This window comes from Pseudochaenichthys georgianus, chromosome 9 (assembly GCF_902827115.2).
Source record: "Pseudochaenichthys georgianus chromosome 9, fPseGeo1.2, whole genome shotgun sequence".
NCBI classification, from domain to species: domain Eukaryota; kingdom Metazoa; phylum Chordata; class Actinopteri; order Perciformes; family Channichthyidae; genus Pseudochaenichthys; species Pseudochaenichthys georgianus.
This window is the reverse complement of record NC_047511.1, coordinates 31,805,865-31,833,657: the sequence shown is the minus strand read 5'-3', so window position 1 is coordinate 31,833,657 and position 27,793 is coordinate 31,805,865.

The window sequence follows — 27,793 nt, the reverse complement described above, 5'->3', positions numbered from 1 at the left end:
CGGACCGATAATTATCGGGCCGATAATTATCGTGCATCCCTAGTATTCGGTCGTCCTCGTGTGGCCGAACGGTCTCTATGACACTAAACAGTAACGCAAACGACCGAATTCGTCCTCGTGTGGCCGCAGCCTAAGTGTGTGTGTGTCATTATGTCGAAATGTGTCCTGAAGCTGCGGCCACACGAGGACGAATTCGGTCGTACCCCGCGCGCCCCCCCGTGCCATTGCTGAAGTGTTTCGCCACCAACAACAACAACAATGGCGGATCGCAGAGTTGCTATCGTGCTCCGAACGCTATTGACCATGCTACAGTTGTTTGTGCAACATCTACAGCAATAATGATGAGGCAATAGCCCCGCCTCTCCCCACCTCTGCTGCTCACCCCCACGTCAAAGTAAACTGCACTCTGAATTCAGATTATTTATCTTTCTCTCGCGAGTGAAGTCTAATCTGACAGGATGGAGACACGCAGCTCTGCTCACCTGCAGCTCCTCCCGCTGCAGCAAAACACACACTTCAAGTCAGATCCTCACCCTTAGCTATTTTAATTACCTCTCAAACTACCTAAACTAGTTATAAATATGTTTATTTTTACTGTCGGCCGGGTCACTCATTACTGGATCAGCTGCTGCATGAGACAGACACTGACGCTGTCCGAAGAGAGGGAGGAAAAAGAGAGGCTCCTTGTATTTTATTATTATATTATATAGAGTCGTTATTTATTTGTTTTAAAGCTCAATAAATAACAAAGAATACCTTTGACCGGCACTTTTATAATTTTGTCCGGAAGATTTAAACTTTAATACACGTTGACTGGCGAAAAACTCTGCCCGGTTCCCTCGGCCCCCACCGCGGAGAATAAACAGAAGGGCAACCATGACAACCATGTTTCTTCGCTGCTTTTGTGGAGGAAGTTACAGCGCCACGTACAGGCTCCTGCATATGTACTGCAGCTTCTCCAGCGGTTGGAGCTAAACGGAGTGGTCTCGTGTGGACAGACACTATCCGGATAACTATTGCGTGTGGACGGAAGCTTGTTTGCGATTGCGTTTGCGTTAATCCTATGCGTTTAGCCGTTTTCGTCCTCGTGTGGCCGCAGCCTCAGTCTTGTGTTGTCTATTCAAACACCCTTAGTTGCATTGTAAATGTATACAATATAACATTACATTTTTCTTAATTTCTTAAACATCTTTCCATCAAATAAGCATTGATATAAGAACTACAACATGTTAACAATGAAATGTAATCACTTACGACATTGATTGATCGGTCTTTTCATGCAGATGCAAATGGCTCCTAACAGTGCCTAAACATGTGGCTTCCTTGAGTTTCTATCATTTTCTAACAACATGACAGGAAGTGTTGCAATATTGACAGGAAGTGATACATTCAAATAACTTTATGAACAGTGTCAAATAAACAAACGTTACAAGTCACCTGAAAGGTGCTGCAAGCAGTATTTTAACCTTACAAAATATATGAAGTGTTTTTGAAAACACCACAGCCTTACCAACGAGCAGTTAGAGCGCTGCCAGCTAATGGCACCTCTTCTCTTGGATTGTCTGTCGCTCCTCATACCACAGTGGTCATATCGGAAACCTCTCCTTGCCATACTCGATGTCCTTGAAATGTGTTTGGTAGTTAACTTGGTATTTTCCCAGGAGACTTCCCGCAGCCATTCTGCTGCCCCTGGGATCTGAGTGTTCCCATGTTGCAGAATATATCAATGTGAGGTGATGAGTTGTGGGTCATCTTGGTCTTACCACTGCAAACGTGAGCTAAATTATGGTGACCCAGATACAAAGAACAAAGATATTGTACTGTGGAAACTAATGATTATTTAGTACCAATGTTCATGTCCAAGCATTGTGTCTTAGTTGTTGCTTGATGTGCACCAAAGAAGTCAACACAATTTGACTTTAGGCTAGTTACACCTGTACAACACAATGCAGCGATAATAATGGCCTCAAAAAGTGACATTATATAAATAAAGAAAGTAATAGGCAGAACTAGAAGGGTACCCAAAAAACATATATCCCGGACAAGGCCATTTCCATAAGCAAAATTATATATATATGTCTGTATTTTCTCTTAAATAATGTAATCTTCCCTGGCCCGTACTACTCCTTTTCACCAAGTTTCATGAAATTCGGACCTTTAGTGTTTCTGTAATCCTATTGATAAACAAAGAAGAAAACCAAGAAGATAACCTTCTTAGTAGCGAAGGGTAAGTTAGAGTCAGCTGGGAAGGCGCACATTTATATATTTGAACAACTAAACTAAATATAAATCCTTAAAAGGTTTTATCTAATATTTCATCAAATTCTAATATTTTGAAGTACTTCCTGTTCATTCTTAATGAAGCTTGCTGGTTGGTACTGTAGAGTTGTTCGTCATTTGTGCTATTGATATCTCAATACTTATAGCAAATCGTATCTGAGCACAATAATACAGCAAGAAGCAGCAATGCTGTCCTTCAGATGAAAGACACTGCACTGAGAGTTTGATGGCACTCTGGATCCAAGCAGCTTTTTTTCCACAGAGCTGTTATTTCCCTGGTTTAAGGTGAACGTAATGCAGCTGCTGATGGGTGTTGTTGGAGAGAAAGGCAGAGCGGTACGGTGATGACTGTGGCCTTGTCAGTAATTCAGCAGATCAGATGACACTTCAATAGGAGAGCCCCGAGTGTGGAGCGGAATTTGAAAATTGAGTTGACAACACCAACTATAAAGGCGTTATGGTCTCTGGTATTGGTCTTTAAACGGCTGGTGATTCTGTTGTTGAACAATGTGCTAGTGAAAGATTGCTCTATCGAACAGCAATATTGCCTCTTGTACTTAAAAGTTCTGGCTTTAATATTTTTGAGTAAATTGAATAACGGCACAAAGGGGAGTCTCGTAGGTGTGGATGTATTCTAAATGTTGCAGTTCAGCTTGGCCTATGTGGCGTGATAAATGCTCACATTAGGTATTCAGTCATTCTTACGAAAATAAGTCAGGGAGCCGCATATTTATTCTTTAAGACCATCAAAGAGTGAAATTGCATAGAGATTATAAAGCAGCAGTGATGCAATGTTTTTAAGAAGTGTGAATGTGCAGGATTTAAACAAAAGCAGCTGTGGTGTAACATTAACATTGCACTATCCTGTCAAGATTTTCCTTTTAAAGTGTTGTTTTTTTCACCCCTGCAGTTCTGTCTGATTTAAAACGGTTCTGAGAAGCAGTCTGCAAATCCTCCTTGAGCGGATTACAGCTGAGGTTGGAAAACTTTGCAATTTCATGTACTTGCTAAATGGCATGAATATCAGTGAGTCAGAGGCACATAATACTGTAAAGTCCATTTTCTTGACATTACATTTTTTTCTACTCAAAGTATCACTGTGACTTTGTGGATTTCCTGCACTGAATTTAGAAGATCATCTCAAACTATTTGTCTGTGTTTCATGATTTATCATCAATAGAAAATATATTTCAGATAGACATTGCTGTTTTAAGTGTGTGTGGTCTTGTGGTCCTATACAGTGCTATGAGCATTCTGCATGTACTGGGAGGTGTGCTTTTCCACAGAAATTGCGTCAGCTTCTGAAGAATGCCTTTATGTTTTCAAACCCGGCTCTTTAACACACATTTCAGAGGAGGGCTGTCAGCTTATGGCATATTAGCTGGATGGGTCTGTTTCCCATGGGATGCGAGAGGCTGGCTTGGAGGGATCCCAGGGAAGAAATGGAAGACACACTCTGTGAAATGCTTTGCTCTGTCATTCCAATTCAGCACAATAAAAATCAAACGCAGCTTGGCCACAGACCACAGCCTCACCTGGAGCCTCGCACAGCACCACACCAGCCTCAGACATTGTACAGATGTTGTAAAAATACTGCTGTCCACATTCATTTGATACTTTATAAAACAGTGAAATATAATTGAAAAATAAGCATTTTCCTGCACAGACACACAGACATAACTCATGCTGCATCAACAGCAATCTTAAAAATACAGTAGTAGTGTTTATCGTTTTAGTAGCATAGATTTGGAAAAGCATATCAAAATGTTGGTTGCTTGATGTTATTGAGCATTAAAATCTCTGTGTATAGTCTGTGTTCTTTCCTTTAAAATGAAAGTAAAGATGTAAAATATAATGTATGACATATGAAATATTAAAGGGCATTACAAATGTCGTCTTATCATTATTTTGTATTAGTTTGGTTAAAGCTGTATTTTTTTAAAGTAAAGCTCTTGGTGTGCTTTCTATGTGTTTTTTCTGCATTGCTGACTGAGTACAGTAAAACAACCTCCGCCACGCTACTTGCCCTTATGGACCCAGAAAAACATGAAATCAATACTGCATGCATTTCAAGCAGGAAAATTCTGTTATTGAGTATACTGCTATATAATGGTTTCCATTATTGACATCTATGAGTTATGAAATAAAACCTAATGCAATGAGGATGAGGAAAATAGTATTTGAGGGTTTTTATTGGATCAATTTAAAGTCAGAGCAGTGCGTTCTGATGACAATAAAATGCTAATATTATCCTGTATACTAAACATCAAAAAAGGTTAGAAAAGTGCAGGGGTATCAGAAATGTTAACACAAGAGAGAGTGGGAAATAATAGCAGCGTCTACTGACTCGTCCTTTTTGTTTTTTGGAGTGAAAATCTGCTGGAATTGAACTTGACAGGATTGAATGTGATTGGTTAGCAATGGGCTGGATGTCGGAAAATATTCTTTCACAGTTTGTTCAGGTACACAAAGTTGTGATGTGATAAATGTTCAGAAAATCTGTCATTTGATAGAAAAGGGGAACTTCATACTACAATAAGTCTAGTGCAGGCTGTTTTATATCTCCAACCTGCACTCAACTATTATTTTGTTTTTGATTATTAGTATCTCCTAAACTTGTGCAGCTTTATTTGTCACACAATAATCAGGATTATCCCAATGTGAGTTTAACTCTCTATAAAACACATCTTGTGCATACAGTAGTCAGGGTGCTATTGATGCAGCCCTCTGAACATGGCTGATCTCAGATGACCCTTCCTCTTTTCTCCCGCATAGCCCCCCATAGCCGCCCATAGCTGCCCCCCTTCCACCCCTTTCTTATCCATTACATGGGAGCTGAATGATGGTGATTTGGTTGAGGCCCAGTGAGTGCCTGTAGAAAATTGGTTGGTTGATAAAAACCCTCCTATCAATGGGGGCTACTTTCTCATTTACATTTAGATGAGTATTGATTATTTATTTACTCAGTGGAGTGGGATTCTTTTCCAATCTTATCTCTCGTCTGTGCCTGTCACCTGGAAAAAAAGAGATAGAGTTCTTGACACCGCACTAAGATAACGGCATTTTGTAGCAGCAGATAAAACTTGGAATGGTGGTCTGTGCCTCTATATTCCCCTTTTTCCTCCTACCCAATTTTGACTGAAAAGAGAAAGTTCGGGAAATTAAAACTGATAGCCCTTGTTCAAAAAGGGGGTGCATGTGAAGGAATCTCAATTTGCTGGAGGATCCAGTCAAATTGGTTGTCCAGATATGGTCAGGCTGTTTTCACTGGGAGAATTCTTATCTTAGTTGTCGCAATAGATTTATATCTGATATAATGTAATATTGTTTGATAATTATGATGTGAAACAGTACTGTACATTTAATCTGATACCCTCCATAATACGATTTTATCACACTGCATGCTGTGTCTACATATGATCCCAGTGTTTGCAAACTGTGTGAAAATGAAGCCCCTGGACGTGTCTGTCATGTTCTAAGTGCTAAACTCTGGTGATGTTTGGCTGGTTGAGCTGGGGATTGGTCATGCATTGCCAATGAGTCTGGAGGCTTGTGGCGGCGTGAGGAGCTTTGTGAGACTGACTAAAGGTGTTTAGGGTGGGAGGTGCAGCATGTGGGTGCTCTGTAGGAATTGGGAACCCCTGACAGACCCTGCCTCTTCTTCTCAGCTCTTTGATGGAGAGTGAAGAGTCTCTTGAGGTGGCCTCTGTCAGCTCTACTTCTCCTCAAATCAGACACACGGCTTCAGCACAACACTGCCTCGCCTTCTCACCCTTCACCCCCTGGGCCAATCCCATCCTCTCGGGTCACTTTTCATCTCCTCTGTCTCTCCGCAGAGGACGTTGCCACATGTAAATTAACTTGTAATCACTCTATTTAGAGAAAATCTAATGAGAAGCTTGCATATGTTTTGACCCCAGAGTAGATCAAGGTTGGCTGTATACTGTAGGCTGGCACAGTGAGCAGAGCTATGCAGACAATGACTATTCACTGCTGCCTCTCAGAAGGTGACTTATTACGCTGCTTAAGGACTACAGCCCATTTTTCTTTGTTAGCCAGTCAGTCATTAGCCTAGTTACACATCTGGATCCCCACAGCAATTTAAAGATACGGAAGGTTCCCTCAAAAAAAACCTAATTAGTCCAACTGGAAAGGAGCATCTTGTTTTCCTACACCCCTAATGGATTGGACCAAGGTCTTTGAAATGCAAACCCATCAAGGAGATGGCTGAGAAACACCCCTAACAACCCCCACTGTTCATCGGAGCAAACATCCGTGTTGTTTACCCGTTGCTTTCTGGAGATAATCCAGCTTTTTGATACATTTTATTTTATTCATCAAAATGTAATTCACAAGCATATCTTTTATACATATAGCATTTAAATATGTAACAAATAAGGAACATAATAATAGCTGTTATTTTGTATACCAGCACAAACTGCTGTTATGTTTATGGATGACATTAATCTGAATGAAATGGGACAACGAACATAGCCTTGTGGAACACCATAACGTTTTATCTCGACCAAAATGACACTTACCTACTGTACTTACACCTACACCTACTTGTGTATTATGCTTACAGATTTAAACATTTCTTCTCAGAAGTAAAACAATATCACACATTTATTTTGTACATTGGTCTAACCTACTTTATCTGTTTACAGCTAGTCCATTTACATTATGCCATAAAGTAAACATGGCAAAACAACTTGATGGGTATAATAATGTTAATCAAGGTTGTCAGATAGTTACTGCATCCTAAAGGAGGGCCAACGAAATTCAGAAGCTCATCATCAGTCAGCCTGTCATATCGCTCATATGATAAGTAAACAATCCAGAGTCTCTTGTAACTAACACACATTAACATCACTGTTTTGCCCACAGGAGGAGATCGTGCATTTGACTCGAGCTGTATGACATGACAAGTTGCCATGCTGTGAAAACCAAATGTAAGTGACACGGAGCAGCACTACATTTGGACCACACATATTAAGATCTTGCTTATCTTTTCCCTTTTTATAATTGTATTGTTCATATTTTTTACTTGAAATTATGAAGTACTCACAAATGTCAGTTTTCATTCAGCACCCTGAATCATCCCGATCTCTCAGATTGCATGTGTGCCTGCCTTGACATTGTTACTGTATAGCTGTGAAGAAAGGGAATTGGTCTATCAGCTTTCCAACAACAACAGAGAGTGAATGGCAAGGTAAGTGCAGCAGAGACTTGGTTAGCTCGCTGATTAGATGACAGGCTGTAAGGTTCGGTCAATCAAGCACGCTTCAGAACTGCTCATTTAAGGCTCTCGGTTTGAAAATGACGTTTTCAGCTATCCCCAAAGGAAAGCACAAATCCAAGAAGAGATCTCATGTTTCTATCTCCTCTTTGAGCTTGTTGTAACACAAAGACAAGACCAGGGAACGTGTCCAACTCAGTTGAAGACAACAAACAGAAACCTATGTTTATCTAACCCAAACAAAAGAACAAGTTAATGATTTAGCATTTTTAGGACATTATTGAAATCATTTTTCTTTTTGAAGGGAATAAATAGACCCTGTAGTCTATATTTACGGTATTTATGAGTCTATATCAAGTAGGTCATGTTAACAATTAACAAGATTTTTCATTGACTTCATTGTCAGGTTTTTAAAAGTTGTGTTTTTTTCCTGATTAATAGAACTGTGGTGCCGTTTAATAATGATGTTTGTAATGTTAATTGATTGTTAAATGAGGGTTAAAAATATAGAAATGTTTTCCTTGCTTTCTGCTGTGCAATAAAACGTGTATAATTACATTTCTCTGTGTCTCTTTCCTGTTTTTCCACCAGTGATTTTAGCCTTTCTGTCTTGAAACCAAATACCTTATTTACTTCTGATAGGGATTACTGTGGATTTGGATGCATGCTACTAAAGTTTAGCGAGAGCCCGAAATCTCACTTTGTCTCAGAATCCCACAACCCTTTCGCTTTCTGCAGAGAAACAGGGCCAGAGGTTGGAAGAGGACCTGTCTGAGGCATCACTACCTCCATTCCTCATGGCTACATCTGCCAGAGCCTCCTCCCACCTGTCTGATGCTGCTGAGATTTATGTGGCTGTATAGGAAGAGGCCAATCCAGTGTGCCAGGCCATGTGTAGGCTTCCTTTTATACTGACAGTTGTGTGTATGATACTGTAGCTGGCTCCCAGCGAGGCTTGGCCCAGTGTATCTGAAATCTGTCATAAGTGAAAGCTTGAAAAGGTTAGGACAGTTCAGGGAAGATAAATGGTGAATTGGGAGGACAGCTGATGTAGGAACACAAACACTTCAAGACGATAGAGTGGACTGAGGCTGGTCTTCCTATCCGGCTACGCTATGTGGTGGGTTCCTCCTCGGCTCACCATCATACCTGATACAACCTCTGCAGATGGGCCAGATCATCCATTGTGCGCTCCATTAACAGAAGTTTCTACTGAGCAGGCCATTCGCAAGAGCCACTCTATTACTCTCATCAAAACAAATGATAAAGAATGGTTATTAGGTTTTCACAATGTCCTTTGTATAATAAAGCTCGTTAACTGCATTGCGCAAAACAAATGGGCAGAATAATCAGTATACTTATTGACATTGTGTCATTTCTAGTTAGAGCAGGAAGAGGACTCTCACTGAGGCTCTGGGCATCGCCTTCTATCTCTCAAGAGGAAGAGCGCTAATGGCTTCTGAAAGCAGGGATCGAAGGAACTCATAAAGCTCTGCAGCACGAGACGAGAGGAGGAAGAGCATTATTAATCCTTTTTCATCTGAATACATGAGGCTCCATGCTGCATAGCACCAAGGCTTCAGACCAGTATTATGCTGCATCTCATTAACTGATTGCAGATGGCGTTCTTTATGATGGACACTTAAAAAATCAGATGGAAAAGGACTTTAACAGGACACTTTTAACATTTTTAGAGATGTGGGCTGAATTTACAGCCAACAGTTTTACAATAATTTACAGAGTGGTTTAACCACCCGAAATATCAAAACTTTAAAACATAATGGTAGAGTATGATGTCTAACCCAGAAATGTAATATTATCTTATTCATGCACACAAACCTGTTGTATGTAACACACTAAAGGAAAAGGAAGACCCCAAAAAGCATACTGTAATAGAGCCCTTTAACTCTCAAAAAGAAAGTGAATAATCATATTTTTAAAACTTCTTTTTTTAAAAAGCATACTGTATATTATGAATATTCTTCCTGTGTATTACTCTGTAAATTAAACTGCGCAACTGCTGATTTACATATTACTCATGTTTCGCCCCCTAGTATTATATATTTGCTAATAAAATCTGATAGGTAGATCAATCAAGTGTGTGTGTGTGTGTGTGTGTGTGTGTGTGTGTGTGTGTGTGTGTGTGTGTGTGTGTGTGTGTGTGTGTGTGTGTGTGTGTGTGTGTGTGTGTGTGTGTGTGTGTGTGTGTGTGTGTGTGTGTGTGTGTGTGTGTGTGTGTGTGTGTGTGTGTGTGTGTGTGTGTGTGTGTGTGTGTGTGTGTGTGTGTGTGTGTGTGTGTGTGTGTCTCTGGCCTCACAGGTCAAACGCACAGTGAGTGAGCTGCTCTGCTTCCCCTTTATTAGGAGATGATTGACAGCTGTCATGTCTCCATGACTGCAGACTGATATTTGTCAGAAGCCATCTCTTTGACAGAGGATCTGAGGGTCTTCTCAGCCCAGAGACGGCTTACAGTGTGACTGCTTCAGTGCGCTGCGAGGCTTCACCTGCAGGAGAGCGATGCCTGTAATCAGCCTTCGCAGATGAAATTATGTCCGTATTAATTTGCATTACATTTTGTCACATCAAAGCACAATATATCTTTTTTATTATTATTATTATTACACATTGCACTTTATTGTATCATTTGATCATGATGTTATTACTGCAGAAGCAATGTAGCATGAACACACAACTGGATTTACAGTGATGATTATTAACTTGAACTACATTATTTGCAAGGAAGACAATATACACACCTGTAATTTGTTTCTGCATCAAGCTGTTGTCTGATTTTTAATGATGCATACTTTATAATTTATTTAAAAGTCTATCTTTCACCACTTGGCTGTGCTGGGTGTTTATCATCATTTATCATGTGCATCAATCTGCGCGGCTGTAAAGAGCCACGCAGGGAGAATGAGTCTCTGCTGTAACTGTTGCTTTGTACTGCTACCTTAACAACCCAATCAGCTAGCCCCGCTCTCTCTTCCCTCATCAATGCAAGCTCCGTAATATATGATAGAGCTATGATTTATAATCCATGCTCAAAATTAAACAGCATAAATTACTCTTATTTACTCTGCAGGTGATAAAGATCCCGTCAAATAATGTCACTTGAGCATAATTTTTATAGAACAAATGAAATTTGTTATCAGGGAAAAGCGGGTCAAGTTCATCAATTAAAAGTCTAGTGTTTTTTTCTCCCTTCACTGTAAATGGTCCAGTGCTATTTAAAATGATTGATTTTATTATTTCTTCATTTATTAAAGTACTATGTGAGCCTGTAGCATGAGTAATCAGGACAACAGGAACTGACTCAGCATGAATGTCTAAAACAGGCACTTCACAAATCAGCAACGCAGACTCTTCTCTTCTTCATAAATGCAATTTGAACATTTAGGCACAACACACTGAGGAGGTTTCTCATGACATTTAAGATAAAAATTCAGGAAAAGTGACATTTCATGTTAGAAAAAGGACCTATTTAAAGAAACATCCTATTTCTACTTCGAGTGGAGCATAGATGTTAAGTGCTTTTGCGTCCGTCAAACCTTTGGGAAATGACTTTGTGAATAATATATACAGCAGAGAGAAGTGGAAGGTTTTTAATAAATGCCTTGTCACTTACGCAAAGCATCCTATAAATGAGACAAATCTATTTTTACGTAATGCATTTAAAATGTTCATTCTGTTATTATATGTATTCAAGAGTGACCCGCTGCAATGGAGACCTGAACGGGTTCAAATCTGTGCCATTTGGAGTGTGTGTACCCCCCCCCCCCCCCCTCCTCCCAGAAAAGGGATGAGGTCCCGGGGAATGTTTTACAGATAAAATAAAAAGAATCAGGAGAATGAGAGAAAGAAGAGAAGTTGAATATATATTTCATGTGATAAGAGAAAGATGAAGCGCGAGAAAAAAGATTCCATTACAGCTGCGACAGTTACAAAACTGCTGCTGTGTGGAGTAGCCTCTGTTGAAAAGATTGATGCAATAAGGACTGACCTTGGCTTGGAGCAGGAGTCGGTGATGTATGTATGAGCATCTCCCTGCTAAATGGACCCAGATTTGTAGCACTAATATACATGGAAGCCCAGTACCAAACTCGCCGCGGCTATAAATCAACAGCCACTTTGGGTGTCATTTCTGGTTTATATTCTACTATTGTTCCGTGCTTTTAATTCGTGTCACTGCCATCTGTTCATTTGATGCAGTGGAGATACTGCGTAGACAATCCCTGTTAGACCATCAGTGTAGATTAACTGCACCGGGTAAATTCCTCTGAGGCTTTCTCTGAGTCGTATGTAAATAGAAAGTGAATTGAGTGAAATCTTTACACATGCCTGGAAAAAAAGAAGTGTAAAATTAAAGCTTTTATGGTTTGTCTTGAACTCATCAGGGAAGTGGTCCAATAAAAAAAAGATGAACAGTAAGAAAAACTCATGTTAAACCTCCTGTTAAAGTCCTTTATATTAAAATCAAAAGTTTTGGAGTCACATTGTGTTGATTGTATTCACAGTCAATTTGCAAGTTTAACCACAATGAGCCTTTTGACTATTTACCTTTAAGAATCCCTGTTATGCTCATTTTTAGGTTTCAATTTGTATTGTGTGCCTCTACTGTGACATGTGTACATGTTTAATGTTCAAAAAGGTCTTTATTTTTCTCATACTGCCTGTGCTGCAGCACCTCGTTTCACCCTCTGTCTGAAACCAGAGCCCAGTCTGCTCTGATTGGTTAGCTGGCCGGCTCTGTTATGATTGGTCGACCGCTTAGAGATCCCTTAGCCTATCATGTACAATGTGTTGGCGTGCTAGTCAATAGAAGTACGAGTGTTACATAGTGATGTCACTTCTTTAGGGAAGTAAAAAAAGGAGTCCAGTGGAGGCGTTTCAAAACTATACGAGGTACTGGTCAACTCCGTATCAGATGTAATGCCAGGAAGACAAAATCTGCTACCAAGAATATGACTGAGTCCTTTTTATTAAATTATACTATAAACATGAATAACTAGTTCCAGTTGCATTAGAAAACCCGTAAACGATAACAATTTTTACACTTTTGCCAGGAGAATCTGTCTTCAAGATTCATTTTGAGAAAACACAGTTGTAATTAATATTAAAGTTCAACAAGACTCAAAACACACTTCTAGATGTTATGAACTGCTCTACAAAAACTTAAAAAAAAGTCCTTACAGATCCTCTAACCAGAGTCGTTTTCATTCCCGGCACATATAGGATCATACTTTCTCCTCATTGTGTGTGTGTGTGTGTGTGTGTGTGTGTGTGTGTGTGTGTGTGTGTGTGTGTGTGTGTGTGTGTGTGTGTGTGTGTGTGTGTGTGTGTGTGTGTGTGTGTGTGTGTGTGTGTGTGTGTGTGTGTGTGTGTGTGTGTGTGTGTGTGTGTGTGTGTGTGTGTGTGTGTGTGTGTGTGTGTGTGTGTGTGTGTGTGTGTGTGTGTGTGTGTGTGTGTGTGTGTGTGTGTGTGTGTGTGTGTGTGTGTGTGTGTGTGTGTGTGTGTCAAAGGCCAATTCTGTGTTGGTGTATAAATCCCTTGGCAGGGTTGCAGGACATTGTGTCTTAAATTGTGGACATCACCCTAAACCTAAAATCATCCTCCGCTGCCTTTAATAAAGCCCCCGATAAGTCCCCTTTCATCCCGCGGCCGATTCAATTTTAGTGTGCCACAGAAGTTATTTAATCAGTGCTACAGTCTCCCATTCACAGTGTATTACCAATTCTGTCGACGATCTTTATCAGTGCAGTGATGTATGTACAGTATGAGGCAGATGTTCCAAGAGGCAGAGGAAACAGAGGCCATGAATGAATGAATTATTGGACTCACAAAAAGGAGCTATAGATATAGAATTTTGAGCCCTGTAATATGTTTGCTTTCCCTCCCTTATCTTGCCCGACAAAAATATACCTTATCTCGGACTGCTGGGGTCTGCATGAATGTGGAGCCTCTCCAGATCACCCTCTTGTTCAATTTATTTGTGTTGCATCTGGATGTGTTGTTGCTGTTTGTCGGGGCTGTTTTTATTTACTGCGGTAACATTGCTCCTCTGCATGTAATTCAGGATGGGATCTTCAGCTTTGTTTTGTGTCATTGTTGCGGTCGGTGGAGGTAAGGGGAGTGTGCGGAACTACTTTTGACACTGAGTGTACTTGAGTTTATGCAAACACAACATAATCAAAAATCCAAACACACTCGCCACACCCTATATTTTGCCACACACATGTCCTCTCCTTGTGCCCTAATTTGGGTGCCTCGACAACAATAAAACACACAGATGCCAAATGTTTCTCCCCATGTTCCCTATTTTGTGAATTTGCAGTGAGTGTGTGTAGAAATGAAAGGGCATCTGCACACACACACACACACTTACACATACAGCTGCGAGCCAGAAATACACTACGCTGCTGGATAATGAGGGTGGACAGGGCGGAATTATCACTTCACATCACAATAATATTATCCTTCTCACAACTCCCGCAGCATCTTCCATGACGGTGTGACATTTCCATTTTACTTGAGTTTAATCTTGGTCCTCTAAATAAAACTGTAGCTTAGGGCCCTTCCCAAACGGACCCAGTCCCATTTTAATCACATGGAATTAAATAACTACAGTTTAACACTGTACTTGTTCTGACAGCAGGCATGACAAGTGGTTTGCATAGCAAGCTCCCCCTCCAGTCAAATAAAGAATACAAACAAAGAAAATGGAGGCTGAGAATGACAGGAGTGATACTCAGGACATCTGAGAACTCTAGGAGAAGAAACAAACAATGTGAACAAGAAATTGTGTGTTTTTAGAGCTGTTTTTTTTTGCAAAAACTACTTTCTACAGCTAAAAACAACAAGAGCGGTGAGAGTGAACCAAATCAGTAAAGTACTCACATGGAAAGTTAGACAACAAGCTTAAAATTGCTACAAAGCTTAACTTTACACACCTAAGTACATTTAAAATACTCCCAGTTTATATGTATTGATGTGGCTTGACAATAACAACTGGCAACTAGCAACTAGCAAAATACAACATTTTTACATATTAGGTTAACTGTGCCAACTGTGTCAAAGACGACATTGTATTTTTATTATGATTTAATGTTTTATTTCACATAAGGTTGCAGTTGCTCCAATCATCACCTCTGGTTTATTAATGGGATATTAAATCAGTATGTAAGACCTTTTGACATTCTGTTATATGATTTATTTTAAATAATGGACATAAATATATGCTTGCATGATATATTCATGAGAGATTGATATTTTTCAAGTAAAAATAACACGGCAAGAAATTCCATTTTGCATTTCTTGTCAATTCAAATGCTGTGCATCCTTCCCTGTGAGCCAGCTCTCCTCCTCCATCTCATTCCTTTGTTGCACTGGGGCTGAACACTATGTTAACCTAGTAATTGGCACTGGGCCTTCCCCATTATACGGCTTTCTATTGAGCCGTTCTACATGACTAGTTAAAGAAGATGGCATGAAGATTAATGAAGTCCAGCTAATACAGGAGGGGGGTACCTCTCCAACACTTCCACTGAGGAGATAGCAGAGACCAACAACAGTCAGCCGTCTCTCTGCACCTTTTTTTATATTGCCTGTTTTAACCCCTGAACTCTGGACCTTCCACTTGTGTAGCGAAGCCAGCGCAGCGTCCTGGTTTGATTGATGTCGCTACAGCAGTCAGTCTTTTTCCCTGTGAATTGAAAGGCCCTGCTCTCCAAAATAGATTTTCCAGCACAATTCACACTGGCTGCTAGTAGATAGAATGGCAGGGCAAGCCTTTATGCGGTTTCATTTAAAACCATGAGGTAGCTGACGTGTTCATTCACTTTTGGCAAATGCCCCTTGGATAAGGTCTACAGTCTCCACTTTCATATCGTCTGCGAGGGTTTCATTGCTGATCTGAAACCCCAATAACAGAGAAAAATAAAGCAGAAAATGTGTTCTCTACGTGAAAGTAGGAGAAAAACACAACAGAAATGTAGACTATCTTTTATATAGAGAACATAAACTATAGAATTGTCGCAAAATTCCCCTATTTCTTAATTATCATTTGTCTTGTTTTTAGTGATTTATCGTAGTGTATTTTGCTGTAATGTGGCATCTTTTTGGTAAAGTGGTAAAAGATTATATTTTTAATCGAAGTAAGCAATGATATCTAGATTATAAATCCCCAACATGTATAATTTGACTTGCATAATCGCCTTGGCACTTTTGGGGCTGATTGGAGGGGGCAGAAGCAAGCATCAAATACAGCACTGACTTCTTATAGCCTTTTAAGATAACATGTTAACAATCAGTTGCTTATATATGCATCAAACTAACACTGAGAAACATTACAGTTAATTTGGAGTCGTTTTTCCTGGCCATGATGAATGTAAGTCCAATATCAACTCTCCTTTTAGCTCTGTTTTGGTCTCCTCCATCTCCGACATATTAGCAGTTCAATGCTCTGCTATGTTCACTAGCTAGCCGCCTACTTATTAGTCTTTGCAGTGTTTTGTGCATTGGCATTTTAAATGTTGGTTTTTTAGCGGATTTATACGAACTCAAACAGCAAAGTTGTTCTGTAAAACAAAGACAGGGAAATTGCAGTTTCAGGTGATCTTGTCCCAACATACAACCCCTTTTGTGTAGGCCTTTCATTAGCCTACATATAGTCACTAAATCAATGTTAAGAATATTAAGTCTAGCACCTATAAACGTCTTCACATTGGTGCATTTACCTAGCATGATTTCCTTATCCTAAAAGAAAAAGAGTGAACAACTCATTGTTAACCACGTCAGATTGACAGCCTGATATCGCTGAAACCACAGAACTGCTTAGATGCAACACTTGAGGTTGCCTGCAGCTTGTTCTTTGGGTGCTCTTGTAATCAGATAAATTAACCAAGGCTATCAAAAGATTGCAATAACACTCAACGCCGCCATAAACCTAAGAGCTGCAACTGTGGCGGGAGCTTTATGACAGACGTCACTAGAGCATGCTGATTTATTTGTGCACCCCTGTCCTATCGATCTTTCGTACGGAGGCCTTACTCTGCCTCTCGAGAGAGACCTCTCAAGCCAGGTTCTCACCAGCCACCATCAAAATCAACTCTAAAGCAGCAGGATATTGAATGTGGATGTGTGCGAGTGTGTATGTGTGTGTCACTTTTATGACCCCGGACATGTGACAGAGAGTGGCTGCTTTTCCTTTTTTTGTGTGTGTATGCGCGCATGTATTCCTCCGGTGTTTGTGTAACATTAGTACATCAGGAAAGAACGCCGCTAATGAAATTAAATAGAAAGCATGTGTGGGTAGCAAAGTGACCCGTATCCCGTTTGTTCATGTAATCAATAGTATAGCTTGGCCTCTCTCGGTTGTTACTTTAATCAAGAACAAGCTCTACCTCTCTTAATCGCTCGGTCCCAAGATGAATGTTTCACAAATGCTGCTGAACATATGCTTTGATATATGCTTCTGATTGGTGTATATAATATACGAGGGGCTTTCTTTTTCAAATGGTTCCAAGAAATGTTATAATTTGGATGGCAAATTTCATTAATTATTCTTATATATTGAGACCTTTTAAAAATCTCTATTTTTTTCCGTAAATCCACCTTTTCTGCCATTTTAATCATAAATGAAAAGTATGACACATAAGGGCACCCAATCATATGGTACATATTGCCTCATCCTTTTAACAAATATGTTTCATAGCCCTATTAAAAGGGGTCTTCATCTGTCCTGTCAAAAGGCAGCATAGCAGGGTTTTTTAGTTTAATTACACTATCCAATTAAAAAAAAAAAAACGGAGTCGCATTCTGATCCGCCTCTCCTTGGGTTTGAGTGGATATGACATTTACAAGGCTCGCCTTTCAAGCAGACAATGGTGTGATTGATGAGGTGCAGACGCTATGAAGGAGGCGATTGCCATGTGGAAGCAGTGCTTAGTGCACTTTGATTTATTTATCATCTGTTTCTAAAGCAAGGCTGGCTGCTCCAGGTCCACACACTGCTAGGTGAGGCTATAGGTGGACTGCAGCCTTGATGCTCTGTGCTCCGAGTTTTAAACATGACACTTTAACATAAGAGGTACCCCTGTAAGACCCTGAGTGGCAGTATCTTAAAGAGTATCAGGCCTCCAAATTGTTGTCCTCATTGTGCGGTGGTGTTGAGTCCAGTAAATGTTGCTGTTATTGACACTGACATGCTGTGGTCAACCAGCAGGGGCCTCTTGTTAGCTGACTCTTGCTGTTTTGTGTGTTTAGAGAATGATTAATTCCTTCAGTAGGGAGAAAAGCTGGACTCAGTCCACACACAGATGCTGACGAGTAAAAAGAGGAAAGGCTGTGAGCATAAGTATACACAGCCATCATGTCAAAAGTCTTTGATATAATAATACCAAATAAAACACATTCCCACCCTGATGTTGAACTGTTTTCTTAGGTTATTGGATTTCTCTATTATGCAATAAACCAGTGCTGAAATATATTTTTCTAATCCACACTATTAAGACTTTTTAGCACAAATATGGGATATTGTATTCCGTTACAAAACTCACTTTTCTAAAGAAGACGGTAACATCTTGATTGGAACATCTTGAGAAGCGCAGCTGCATTGAAACTCAGTGAGGCGTGCTCACTCGCTACAGCAGCAGCACCAACCTCATCAGAATCCACTGATGAACTTAGCCTCTGACATCTCTCTTGTCTTCACACTTGTACAGCGATGGAGTAAGAATAATTTAAAGCAATATTTCATTTTTCTGCACGTATACCTCAGTGACAAGTTCACGAACAGTTAACCACTAACCCCCTCTTCCAGAAGTATCCATAGTGATGTATCTCACTGTTTTTCAAAAAATTACTTTGAAAAGTAATTACATTAAAGTCACAGTTTCTACTTATACAAAACAGCATGTGAATAAGAAAACAGTATTATTATGTTTTCTCTATTTCTAGTCTAATTGAGGCATTTTGAGTGATCTTTTTAATGTTAAAAGGACCTTAAAGGGGCAGTAATATGTCATTTTCAGGCTCATATTTGTATTTTGTGCTTCTACTGTGGTCAGTCAACCGTTTGGAGATGTCCCGCCCCTTAGCCTTTCACGTACAATGTGTGGGAGCGCTAGCCAATAGAAGCATGATTGTTACGTAGTGAATTCACTATGATAAGGAAGTAAACAAAGGAGTCCAAACGTACTCCCTCTGTGGGGAACTTTGGTATTTTAGCCTTTGCAGAACATTTATAAGAACAAAAACCTTTTTTAACACACTACAGGAAAGGGAACACCCCAAAGAGCATCATAGAGACCCTTTACATTTTCCAAACTGCATGCCCAGAAAAATATCTCGACATTATCTCCTTTATCCTAGTTTGACTCAGCGGTGATGGGTGGCACTGTTAACTCAGCATGATGATGGTCAGCCCTTGGAGAGAGAGCAAGGGTGAGCCACCTTTGTTGTTTATGTGCTGCCTCCCTGGCAGCCTCCTCCATACACAGACTGAAGGGGGGGAGTCAGGAGACAGATGCTTAACGACTCCCTCAAGGCCACGGCTCCGGCCCTTATCTCATCCCCAGTTTGTGCAGGTTGCCATAGTAACTGACCTGAACACTTAAAAGGATGAGTAACACTACGGTACCTACACTGGCCCACAAGCTACTGGAAGAATTTATTGAACACATATTCCAATAAAAGCCTCATGTAATGTTAGGTTAATGCGGTTATAATTTCCACTGCTAAGTGTTGCAGTTTTTACTGTTGCATTTTTATAGGCTAAAACAGCTGTAAAATAGAGCAGAAAGATCATTCTTTCCCTATTTATACTTTCATACAATCAAGGTAGTGTGCAGTTTGTTGCTGTTGTAGAAATTGTTGATTTATCATTAGAAGTATAAAGGTTAGGCAATTTGACAAATAAATCAACAGTTATTAAAGGGCCCTATTATGCTGATTGGCAGGTTCATATTTATATTTTGTGCTAATAATATGACATGTTTACATGCTTTAATGTTCAGATAGGTCTTCATTTCTCATACTGCCTGTGCTGCAGCACTTCTTTTCACCCTCTGTCTGAAACCAGAGCCCAGTCTGATCTGATTGATTAGCTGTCTGGCTTTGTTGTGATTGGTCAGTCGCTCAGAGATGTCGTGTCCCTTACCCCTCAATTCCACCGGGTCCGTCTGCGTCGCGTCACGGCTGCGCCGCGGTTTTGGTCCGGCCTCCTCCGGCGTCATACCCTACCGGGCGCGTTTCAGAAGCATTTCAGAAGCGGAGCGTCTTGCCTGCCGGCAAGTGGCTACTTGAAAGAATACGGAGGGATAGGGTCTGCAAAATTAGTTTATTTGGGGGATGGGCCGGATGCTCTGACCGGTCCACTTTCTGCCCGACGTCTCTGCAACGCCTCGCGTCAAAAAATAGACTTGAATCCTATTTTGAGCGGAGCCCAGCGCCGAGACGTTTCTGGGACGCTTCTGAGCCGTAACGCGACGCATCTGGTGGAATAGCACCCATTGACTAGAGTGGCCGCGATCATTGCGAACGCCGCGACACAGCCGTAACACGGCCGTAACGCGACGCAGACGGACCCGGTGGAATCTAGGGGTTAGCCTATCACGTACAATGTGTTGGATCGCTAACCATTAGAAGCGCAAGTGTTACATAGTGTTATCATTATGTTGCGGAAGTAAACATAGGAATCCAATTGAAGCGTTTCAGGCATGTGGAGTGTGTGGGAGAGAAACTCCCTCTGGAGGGAATTTTAGGAGTTTTGCCTCTGCAAACCATTTACATGCACAAAAACCTATAAAACACACTACGGGAAATAGAAAACCACAAAAAGCACAAAAGGGCATCTTTAAGATTGTTCTGTATCAAGTGATTTAGAAAATATCTTCAAGGCTTTGCTAGGACTTTTAAAGATTGTAATAACATCATTTACTTATTTTTTAAATAAGATACATGTAAATATAATTATCTGACTTGAGGCCAAACACTATGAAAATATCTCACATATATGTCAGTCTATTCATGTACAGGGAAAAAAATTGTTGCAAATGAGCATACAGTGAGATAATGCTGCACCCTGAACACATCTACTCATGTTGGTGACAGGTATAAAACATGTTACTAGATTTAATTACCAACCATATGCATATTTATATTCGATAATCAACTAATTAATTCAGTGTTGAATCTGTTAACATTTATTTATTATGGAAGATTGACAAGTCACACTGAATTATTCTATTTACTGTCACCAAATGATTCCATATACTGTCAATAATTGAATCACACAGAAAAGGAAAGAAATGAAATGCGATGAACTGCTCTGTTAGATGGAATTCTGCCTCTTGGGCTAACACAGCTAGAGTAATGTTGAGAGAGAATCTGCAGTGTCTTTGTCAGCAGAGGTGTCCATTGTGTAGTCCCAGACCTAGCCTTGAAGAGCAGACTAAACTAACAAGGCCTGGTTGCACTGTTGCTGGTTGCAGCAGCATGTGCACCATGGTGATCAGACAGGTGTTTTGACATCTCCCTCTCTCCTCTCAGAGAAACATCTGGCTCTGCTGCCAGACCTAATTGTAACAGTATTTTGCAGGCTGTCAGTAACCTGGACACTAACAAGCAAAACATAATTATAATAATAATGCAAGTAAAGCCTTTGAGAAGACCTATACTACATATATTTTGGAAGAGGTGAAAATGTGGCTTGTAAATATAATTAAACCAGGTTTAATTTTCTGCTTGTGTATATACATGCTTACTGCAGCATGTAAGCAACACTTTTTTTAAGCAGGTGGTACAACGGCAGTCTTTTGTGTGGTAGTTTGGTGACTAAATGTGGATCTTGGTTAATCTTTTCATTCTCACAGTAAACTCAACTTTTGGCAAAATGCTATGCAATATACTGCCAATATGAATTATGATATGAAAAACCAATCATCAAACCATACCAGTAATATGTTTGCAAGAAGGTAATAGACAGTCCAGTTTACAGCAATACAAGCATGTGCACATTATATGGAAAGTACTAGAGTGTGACTTATTTTGGAAAATGAAGCCACTTGCATTTTAGGCTTATTTGCCAGGGTCCACGTATATATTTCGCCTAATAGTTCAATATAAATTTCCCGCCAAACTTGACATGCTGTGATACATGTACATGTACGATGTTATGAGATGGAAATGTTGTTATTGAATTATGTTATCATCTACATACCCCCTCCCTCCAACCATTATTTTGACTCGGTATTTAATACATAAATCCTATGCATTGCCAAATTCATCTTCCTTTGATTTATAAACTTTATATGCTTTGTAGTATATATGTATATGCATAATTGGATTACACTGGTGAGTGGTCCCTCCATTATAAGACCTTGCCTGCACCAAGAAAATCATATAATGTAGGTGGTATTATAATAGAGGGACAGGAACAGAATTAATAGAACTTGGTTCTCGATGAGGCATCTTTTATAGAGCAGAGGGATTGTACAATGCAGAGACCACTGGACACACATATGCACTTCATTTTGTAACTGATAATCATTTAAGCACCTGTTGTCTTTTCTCGCGGCTTAGTTTGAACCCCTTTGCTCCTCTGTGGCTTTTTCTTCTCCTTTACTGGATGAGTTTGGCATGCAGAGGTCATAGTGCCTGGCGTCTCTTGCATGGGATCATCCAACCCAGTCTCACGGCATTTCGTGTTCACCAACACGATATTTAATCTATTGATTCGTGTTCACCAACACGATTTGCCCCTTTTTTCGTGTTGCACAGCACGATTTTAACCTTTATTTAAACATTAAATATTAAGCCTGACAAAGTAATTAACATCTAATATATTGCTTTCCTGCAATGTTAACTATGTTGAAGCACTTATTTTAACTGATATTATACACATTAATTATACTCTTGTATGTAGATAGAATAAGAAATGTGCAGAATATGACAGTTTAATGGTGGAGGTACACACATATTGATAGATGTCTTGTAATACACTGTTGAGGAACCTGTGACCCAAGTTTTTCATTCATTGCATAACTACACCGTAGTTGTGTATGATATGTCAATAAACCTTTGAAAATCTTGAAAGGGATGTGCAAAATAACCATAATATACAGTCTTTAATTAACTATTAGTAGAGAATAACGAGTAATGAATATACTTTATTACTTGTTTCCATTCATGTCAATTGCAGATACATGTTTAGTCTTCTCAAGCACCAACTATCAAATATCTCTCCTGATTGTTGGCACTTGAAAATCACCTTACCAGAATTTTACTCAGGTGTAACTAAAGTCTGATTTAAGGGTTGTTTATATTTCACATAATTAATCAGAATCTGCAAAGTAACTCAAATAAATGCAGTGGAGTAAAAATACCAGGTTAACCTCTGAATTGTAGTGGAGTAGAATTACAAAGTAGCAATGAGCTGTCATGTGGGTATATATTAATGCTGCGCATTATGGACACAAGTGATTTTCACCCATTTATTAATTATATGTTTTACATTTGATAACACCAATGTGTTTAATAATGGCAACTTCTAATTGTGGGAAAAACGAAAACGTTCAGAAGAGACGTCCCATAGAACATTTAGCGAAACACAATAGCCAGCATGTGTAGTTCTGGGGGGGCGTTCGATTCCAGTTTTGGATAGTCTGGCGTGGTTTCGTTCCATTTCACACAGCTGTTTAAGGGGAACTGTAGTCCTAAACGATAGCTGGGGATTATGGGTAGTGTAGTGTCTTCGGCCATCCTAAACTCATAAATGTTGACAATCGCAATGATGCTCGAAATGTCCCTTATAGGCCTACGTCTGTTTCCGGTTATTTTTATTTTGAAATTCAGTTCCTGACGGACACCAAAAAAGCCAGAGATTATGGAATTAAACCAATAAATAAAAGCAAGGATAATTGTGTGTTATTGGTGAGTAAATAACAGTGTGTTATTTTGAAAAGAATAACAAATTAGAAGGAAAAAAAGATTAAAAAAATTCAGATTTCAGTATCTTGAGGCTCTGAGCCCCATTTATTTTCCTCACAGACGACAACAAAAGTCCGAAATTATACGATTTAAAATAAAATCAATAACTGTGGCTTGATATTGAGTAAGAACATGTTTTTATGAACCACACAGCTTCCGGTCTTCCACGACCCGACCGGAGAAAAAGACGTGCTGCAGCCTGCAGGCACGAAACACATTACCAGTAGAAATACATTGCTTTTAAAATCGTGCTGTGCAACACGAAAAAAAGGGGCAAATCGTGTTGGTGAACACGAATCAATAGATTAAAAATCGTGTTGGTGAACACGAAATGCCGTGAGACTGGGTTGGATCATCTGCATGCAGTTGAAGTATGTGCAGCTGATGCACCATCAGCTGTCAACCGTGGCTTTAGGAGAGAATCCAAAACCTACAAGCACAAGGGTGACATTTACATTACAATTAATACATCAGGAATTATTCAAGTTACACGATTGCTAAACTGAATCGCGGCCAAAGTATTTGTTATTTTTTTTTTATCTGAGTTTTCCCTCGTTTCTCGAAGTAGGTACTTCTGTGGCGTTTTGCTCGGGGGGTGGCGGTCGCGAAGTCTTTGGTGCCTTGACGGATTTGCGATGGTGTGGGAAAGAGAGTAGGCACTGCTGACGGATTCAGAATCCGTTTTCCCGTTACATCTATCCCACTTCCAACCATCAACATAGGCCTTTCCTCGAAATTCTCGGGCATAAAGTGGGCGCTGCATATGTAGGTCGTTCGGGGGTTCTTCACAGACCATTCGGCCCTTGTGTTCTGCACGTGTTTCTCCCATGTGCTCTGACGCTTGACATCTGTGGGAAAGCTATGGATGCTGATGTTTAGTTAGTCATTTGCTGTATTGGAACACCCAGACACAACGCATCGTCGGACCATTTATATACGCATGACAACACACTTTGTCCGTGTTTGGCTCTCTTGCCGCACAGTGAAGCATTCCCGCATTGACGTCACTTCCGGCTTCCCCCAAAACTTCAAAATGAGTCGAAGGAATTTCCCCGCGATGTTTGAAATTATTGATATTTATCGGAACGGTATCGCACCTTCTTTTTTAAACTGACGGTTTGAGATTACTAGTAGCCCAATATTTCATTGCACAACAGTTGTTGGGAGGCTGTCACAGGCTCTTTAAGAAAATGCTTTTTACTGTAGGCTATTACTTTCACTTTCTCAAAATATAGCATAAGACATAATAGATATTTAAAAAATCGATTTAAAGCAATACTGTGAATTTATTAAGAATCTTAAATGGATGAACTATATCCGATTCCTGTTTGTATATCCTATATTTATAGGTATATAAACAACTATTTATACACATGGACTAACATCAGGTGGTTTATGCATTTATGTTAATACAGCACATTGTTGGATTACTTAAATTAACAATATAACATGTGACAAAATAAAGTTTGTATGCTTCTATGATTTGTATTGGCTTCTCATGCAGTAACAACACAGTCTCACGGCATTTCGTGTTATAGTCACAAAATTAATCTATTGATTCGTGTTCACCAACACGATTTTAAAAGCAATGTAAATAATAACAAATTCGAAGGAAAAAGAGAAAAAAAAAATTCTGATTTCAGTATTCTGACACAGAACAATTTTAGAAGCAATGTATTTATATTGGTAGTATGTTTTGTGCCTGCACCAAATAATAACAAATTATAAGGAAAGATTTATTTTTTTAAATACAGATTTCAGTATTCTGAGGCTCTGAGCCCCATTTCTTTTCCTCGCGGGCGGCAAAAAAACTCTGACATTATACTATTTCAAATAAAAGGATTAGGGTAAGATATTGAGTAAGAACATGTTTTAATTAACCACACGGCTTCCGGTCTTCCAAGACCCGACTGGACAAAAAGACGTGCTGCAGGCACGAAACATACTACCAATAGAAATACATTGCTTTTAAAATCGTTCTGTGTGACACGAACAAAAGGGGAAAATCGTGTTGGTGAACACGAATCAATAGATTAAATTAATTGTGTGACTATAACACGAAATGCCGTGAGACTGGGTTGGCAGTAAAGATGCATTTAAGACAAAATGATAGGCATCTTGTAATGTTTGTTGTAAACTGGGACTATTGTTCTTAAATAATATATTAATAATAGTTATGATACAGAAACATGAATGTAAATGTAATGTAAAAGGTATTGCCTAAACATGGGGCAAATTATGTCTGATTTATTATTTTAATGGTTTAATGAATGGTCATTTAATTTCAATTTGTAACCATGCCTGGTGCCCTTATGAAAGCTGAATGAATGACGGCACAGTTAAATCACACAATGCCAGTTTACCAATAAGATATCATGCTGTATGGTCATTACCATACACTGCAGAACTGACAGCATGTCAGTCAACAGGTGTTTATAGCAGACTATAAACAAAGCCTCACTTCTGATTGACACTGCACTCTGTATGACTTTCGATTATACCATAATACCACAAACCCTGTGTGCATGTGAGTGTGTGCCCGTGTGTGTGTTCTTTGACAAATAGAGAATGAACAGTTTTATAAATGTAGACATAGAGTGCTAAGTAGAACCGTGCCAAAGAAATTAAATGAGTACAATAAAATGGTATGAGCCATTTTACGAGTGACAAAAGATGCTTACTTTTACAGCATCCAGAGGACAAATTCCTGTGGCAATTGTAAGGAACAATTACTTAAATAATTGGGCTTTCAAAGAAAAGATTGATTGTCTAAAAGCTGTTTTCTGTGGAGAATCCATTAGGGGAAACCATTTTTTCTGGCTCCTTGACATAGTGTTTTTATTAATTTCTACTCGCAAAGATGCATGATTCTCTGGTTTTTAGCTGCTCTGTCGCTGGCCTGTGTGATGAACTATGCTGCGTGGGGAAAAGTCATCAGATGAACAATTTAGATTCAACCTCTGATTTACTGCTATATACATATATATTTGTCAAGGAAAAAAATCATCTTTCAACTAAGGTAAATGTACAAAACGTGTGCAGTACTGCTGGATATTATGAGTCAACCGTGGTATCCTCACTGGAGATCAAAGGTGTGCATTACTGTATGTGTGTGTTTCTGGCCCCAGCAGTATGGCGTCTTCTTTATATTCACAAAGCTTAATTAGCACCTATTCAGTGCATGCTCTTCACACTGCGAGGGGTGGCGAGGGATGGGAGGCTGCTGAAGGTTATCTCCCAGACAAGCTGCTCATGGACGCTGCAGCCTCATTCAAAGTCGACCAGGAAGCACGTCAAGCAGGTCGTGCCCCGTCATCTTAAACCGGATTTTATTCCGCCTTATTTTCAGGAATATATTTCCTCACCTAGATCCCATTTTTAGGCTATATGCGATAGGCTCTACCCTTGACTTTAATGTTATACTGTAAGTACCTAGATGATTGATTTCAGCATCTCCAGTGTAGTGCGATGAGGGGGTTGAAAGAGGGGGGGTTTGGATGTTGTTAAAAACGTATCACGCTGGCGGGATGATAAGGCGTCTCCCTGAATGCTGTTAATGTGAGGGGGGCCTGTGGCCATCTTGAGTCCCCCTTCTGTTGTGCTGATGGGACAGAGCCACTGCCATCTGCTTCCCATCCTCCCCGTTCCCCCCCCCATGGACGCGGCCGCTCTCCGATGCCCTTTCATCCACCACGCTCGCATTGTCTTCCATCTCTCCTTGGAGGTCATGCGGTGTGCAAGTACAATAGCCTGAGCAGCAAGAGGGAATCCAGGCCTTCATCCTTTGGGAATGATGACATCCAGAACAAATGCGAAGAAATTAGGAGCAGGTACTGCCACAAATATATACCCAAATATTTGGTTTTTAAAAGACAATGCAAAATAAATAATGTTCTGAGCTGCTAATGTTTAGGAAACTGATGTAAACAACTGTTCAACCTGGCTATGTGCATCATCACGTGACCCCGTAAACCTTGGGGCTGATACGAGTGATGGTTTGCATGGTAGAGTATTATGTAAATGTAAGGATAGGGAAGTGTATTCCAGGGAAAAAAACACTTTATTTATGTGTCCTACATCTCAACTTCTATTTCAATCATCCCAACCCCCCTCTCTCTGAGAAGGGACCCGCAGCTTTGCTCCAGGGCAGTGTGGTTCTCCTGTGACTGACACCCTCCCCTGCCGCCCCCCCACCAGGATGCTTCACACACAACCTGGGGGGCCCTGTGTAGAATTAGCTTTAAAAGTAGGGCACAGATAATTGTCTGGACAAGAAAGTGTATCAGT